This window comes from Lipotes vexillifer, unplaced genomic scaffold, assembly GCF_000442215.2.
Source record: "Lipotes vexillifer unplaced genomic scaffold, Lipotes_vexillifer_v1.1 scaffold995, whole genome shotgun sequence".
Classification (NCBI taxonomy): domain Eukaryota; kingdom Metazoa; phylum Chordata; class Mammalia; order Artiodactyla; family Lipotidae; genus Lipotes; species Lipotes vexillifer.
The window spans coordinates 1,457,176-1,462,794 of NW_006785389.1; the positions used below are offsets into that span (position 1 = coordinate 1,457,176).

Sequence of the window (5,619 nt, forward strand, 5' to 3'; positions counted from 1 at the left end):
TCACTTTGAATTGTCTGTGAGCATCTGTGTTTTATCCCATTTTATGCCTCTGTTAGCAAGATGTGTCATAAGGTAATTTCTTCACTTTTTGCCATTTTGGCTTACAGAAGGTTTCAGAGGCATACTCTACTTTTGGATAGCAGGGGAAACCTGTATAATTACAAATGATGGAAACCCAAATATCCATAGAATGCACTACTATACTATGCATCAGTAAAGATGGACACTTCCTATGGAATAATCAAATTCATTTGTTATCTGTATAACAGCATGTACTGCACATGGGGTTTTTGGTTAAAAACGGGGAAAGGTAATTATACTAATTTGTTGTGTATGCTTTAAGAAACTAGATACACAAGAAACTAATAGTAATGACTATGGAGAAGGACTGAATTGGGCAGAAATGGATGTTAATTCATGGAAAGGGAGGGAAGTTTGTGGCCTGAAGAGCCCACAGTTGTTTCTTATCCATGTACAGTTAGTACTGACTTGTTCAGTGATGGCTGGGGAAATGCCACTACTTTATATTGGTAGGTGCTTTATGAAAAAGCTGAGAAGACACTTAGGAAGCTAAGAATGTTGATCCAAAGAGGGAATTCCACTGCAGCTGATAGCACTCCCCTCCAATCCCACTCCTCTTAGTAGAGGCTAACATCCCATCAAATTTGCTGAGTCATACCACACCTTCAGGCAGATTAAAAAAAGAGAGAGGGAGAGAGAAAAGACACAAAGGAAATGGACTGAGTTATTTAATTAGGTTCTTTGTAAGAAGTTTAGAACACTGCTTTGTGAGGATAAATTCTGTTTGTGAGAGCAAACACAGAGCGGAGGTAGCCCTGGAGCTGAGGAACAGCTTTGATTCTTAGCAGAATTTGTGAGTCCACAGCTTTTTGATCAACCTTGAGCTGCTCTGTAATCTTGTATTTCTCTCTGTGTGTTGAAGATCTCACCTTCCTGGTGCCTGGGCTTACGCAGCTTCTTGAAGTAAGCGTCAGTAAGATGTTCTGGGATTTTCACACCACTGATAGCAATTTTGGTGGAAGTGGCAATGACAAATTTCTGGTGTGTTCTCCGCAGAGGATCTCGATTGAGGGACAGAGGCCCAGTCACAAGTAGCAAGCCACTGATCAGCTGCTTCAGAAAAATGACCCTCTTGCCTCTGTGGTGCCCAGTGAGGTTAACCAGGATGGTCCCAAGAGTGATGCTGGCGCAGTTTTCTCACATGTTTACTGAAGGTTTTTTGCCGTGACTCAACAGCTTTCAAGGCACATCTTCAGTAGGATAATACCTAGGCATTTTGCGAAGTTTAACCACCTGGGTAACACCATTCTTGTCACCACCAACTGGTTTTGTGACAGTAGCAAGGACCTTCACCTTCTTTTTCTTTTCAACCTTCGATTTAGATGCTGAATACTTCCTCTTGTACAAGGCCTTTCTGGAATACATAGCCGATCGGGAATATCTGCCAATTCCTCTGACCAGGAGAGGGTTTCAGCTGCAGTGGGGCTTCCCCTTCTTAACCTGCTTCACCTTTTTAACCTTGTTACCAGTATCAGCCTTCTTGGCTTCAGGTTTTTTCTCCTTAGTATCTGGCTTCTCAGCCTTTTCACCTGTCATCTTGCAAGATGGGAAAGAGCCCCTCTGTTTAATTTTAAAGAATGTTAATAGGTTCATCATCTTGGCAGGGTGCTGAAGCAGTCTTGAGGTTTCTACTCCCTACATTCTTCTGCAATTCATTCTGATTCTCCTCTCTGCACTGCTGTTACTTCCCATTAAGCCCTCAACCTCTCCACCTGGAATATATATTTAAACTTGACATATATGTCATGTGTTACCATCAAATGCAGGTATGTTTTAAAACTGGGGATATAGTCGGGCACAAAACATAAAAATCCCTACCTGTCCAGTGGTAATGAGCTCCCTTCAGCTTTTGTTTATCTGGTAATGTCTTTATTTCTCCCTCATTAAAAAAAAAACGAATTTATTATTTATTTTTGGCTGCGTTGGGTCTTCGTTGCTGCACGCAGCTTTCTCTAGTTGCGGCGAGTGGGGGCTACCCTTCATTGCAGTACCCGGGCTTCTCATTCTGGTGGCTTCTCTTGTTCCGGAGCATGGGCTGTAGGTTCGCGGGCTTCAGTAGTTGTGGCATGTGGACAACTGAGAAAAGTGGAGACTATGCCCAGGGAAGACCTCTCCTCTTTTTTTTTTTTAAATACATATATGCTCTTTTTAAAAAATAAATAAATTTGTTTGTTTGTTTGTTTATTTATTTTTGGCTGCATTGGGTCTTTATTGCTGTGCACAAGCTTTCTCTAGTTGCAGCGAGAAGGGGCTACTCTACGTGTGTGGGATTCTCATTGTGGTGGCTTCGCTTGTTGCGGAGTATGGGCTCCAGGCACGCGGGCTCAGTAGTCGTGGCGTGCCGGCTCGGTAGTTGTGTTACATGGGCTTAGTTGCTCTGTGGCAGGTGGGATCTTCCCAGGTCAGGGCTCAAACTCATGTCTCCTGCATTGGCAGACGGATTCTTAATGACTGAGCCACCAGGAAAGACCATCCCTCATTTTTTAAAGGGAGTTTTGCCAGGTATAGAATTCTCAGTTGACAGTTTTGTTTTTAGTCTCTGGGGGAAAGAGGGCTTGGAGCTTACTAGTCCACCATTTTGCTGATGTCACTCCTCACATAGTGTTTTAATTGAAACTTTTTTAACTTAAAAAAAGAATGGGTCTAGCAATCTGGATTGGATGACCTGGTGACACAGTAGAAACTTGGTCAGAACTAGGAAAAAACTAGGGAAAAGAGCACACTATGTTTTTACCTTTTCCTGTTTGTGCATCTGTCCATATGCCATTTCTTTTAAGGAGTTTTTAGAAACAACATGTATGTAATTTCAAAATTTAAATAAATTTTTTACCCAAAATATTATCATGGAAATGTTTGATCTTTATTTAATTCTCTTATTTATTAATGTAGAACACTGTCATATTGACTTTAGTTTTCATTGGAAATAATTCCTCTTTTTTGGTTAAATCCGAAGTTTGGTACACAGATTTATTTTAGTTTTGTTTTCATTTATGTGACTATATCTTAAACTATTTTGTTATATCTATTCAGGCACTATAATTACATAATTCGAAAACAAAAACAAAACAAGTACATTCTGAGTGCTATAGTTTCATCCTTTCTCCTCTGTCCTCTTCCTTTTCCTCATCTCACAGGTGCCCCTTGTACACAGTTTTTATTTTTCCATTATTAAGATATAAATGCATAAATATATAGAAATGCATAAACTATATGAATTATATTCACTTTCTTGCCAAAATAAAGCTAACTGCACAAAGTATTCTGATAGTTACTGACAGTTTAGGTCTGCATAGTTGAAATAACTTACTCCTCATGTCCACAGCTGCCCAGTGCTGTCTTAGGAGGATGCATCCTGATTTATTCAATCTTGGTTATTACCAAAAATGCTGAAAAAATTGTTCTGTGCTTGTGAAAAAATCTGCTTTTAACTTTTATTTTATTTATTTATTTATTTATTTTTGCTGTACGCGGGCCTCTCACTGTTGCAGCCTCTCGTGTTGCGGAGCACAGGTTCCAGATGCGCGGCCCCAGCGACCATGGCTCAGGGGCCTAGCCGCTCCGCGGCATGTGGGATCTTCCCGGACCGGGGCACGAACCCGTGTCCCTTAGCATCGGCAGGCGTACTCTCAACCACTGCGCCACCAGGGAAGCCCTGCTTTTAACATTTATATAAAGTTTAACATTTATATAAACATTATATAAAGTTGGAATAATTGTTAGGAGAGCAAACAAATTTACTGGCTCTAATAACAGGTACTCAATATTTTACAGTCTCCAGAGTTCTCTGATTGCAATAATATCAAACTCCAACATTCCCTCTAAATTTAAAAATAATGGTTTTTACTAATCTAAATATGCGTATTAATTTCCTCACTCAGACTAAGGCTGGCATGCTTGGAACTTTCTCACTCCTTTATCTGTATAACTTCACTTTGATCTCTGTATACATTCTTCCATCCACTGACTTGATTCTTAATCAGCTGGTCATGGCCAGCTCTTTGGTGCTTTCCCTCCAAAGAAATCCCTCAGATAATAGCAGCTTTTGGATGGCAATATTGCCTATATGATTTTGGATGTAAAGTTCTATTTACACTGAATGGGCAGAGGGGGTTCCCTCAGCACCACCTGCCTCTTGAGTGACTTCTAGGCCATTAAGCTTTGTCCAATTCCTTTACCACCTGTCACACTTGGGGCATAGTCTCCAATTTTCCCAGTTGTCCAAGCTGGCAGAGCGGTCCTGTGTGGGGGTCAAGCCACCAGGGTGAGCCCTGGACTCTGGCTGAGAACAGTGCCAGCCCTTTACCACACAACTGCTGAGACAATCTCGGGACTGGCCTGAGGGAGCAGGACCTGTCCAGGACAATGTAACCATCACCGAGGCTTCCTGCTATCCTCAAAGTACTGTGGCCAAATGCCACCTCAACCTTGCAACCCAGACTTACCTGCATCCCAGGACCCTAAGAGGACATCTTCACCTATTCTCTTTCATTCTAATGTACTTTTAATTTAGCACTTCTTTCATGTTTCCTGTCTGTGTTCTTTAAATGGTCGAAAACTCACAAGGGCAGGCTTGTCTGTCTTGTTTTCTGACTTTTCTTGTGCACCTACAGTAGTGCCTGAAACTCAGTAGATGCTCACTGAACATTTATTAAAGAACTGAGGGACTTCCATGGTGGGCACTGGTTAAGAATCCGCCTGCCAATGCAGGGGACACGGGTTTGATCACTGGTCTGGGAAGATCCCACATGCTATGGAGCAACTAAGCCCATGCTCCACAACTACTGAGCCTGCGCTCTAGAGCCTGTGACCCACAACTACTGAAACCTGCACACCTAGAGCTTGTGCTCCACAAGAGAAGTCATCACAATGAGAAGCCCGCGCACCGCAATGAAGAGTACCCCTTGCTCTGGGCAACTAGAGAAAGCCCGCACGCAGTAATGAAGACCCAAAAATAAATAAAATAAAATAAAATAAAATAAAAAAGTTTATTAAACGTGACACCCTAGATTCCACATCCATTTTTGCTTTTTACTGTTAAGGCTACTTTGAAAGTCCTTTTAAGCTATACTTCGAAGTATTAATGTTTTCACGAATGAAAAAATAATCACATTTCTAAAACAAAATCCTCAGTGGCCAAAGTTTCAGCATAGCCACTGCTCAGATAACTCTCTTCTCAGACTCCAGTGTGTCCTGTTCAGTTTTCTTTGAGATCTTAACTTTTGTTTTTTAATCTCTACTGATATTTTCCCAGAGCTATCCAGCCATTATCTTTAAATAAGTACATAATCATTAGTGGCTTTCAGTGATTTTCATTTCACAACTTTTTCTGGAATAATCTCAACTCCCAATGCTCACGCAATCCCTGCTATAACGGTAAGAATGATAATCACTTCTCATCAAAGAGATCAGATTTTGGTGTCCCCCCAATTTTTGTTTTGTTTTTTCCATACTTTAATTTATTCATTTTTCAGTAAGTTTAAATCCTTGAGGTGTATGGCATCACACAGATTCTTTGTCCACGGCCTTGGCAGCAAGGTT

General features: G+C 41.1%; 1 pseudogene; it reads right to left on the minus strand.

Annotated features, from left to right (window-relative positions):
• Window positions 1-773: 773 nt before the first annotated feature.
• Window positions 774-1,617, minus strand: LOC103081509 (60S ribosomal protein L6 pseudogene; annotated as a pseudogene).
• Between the last annotated feature and the right edge of the window lie 4,002 nt (window positions 1,618-5,619).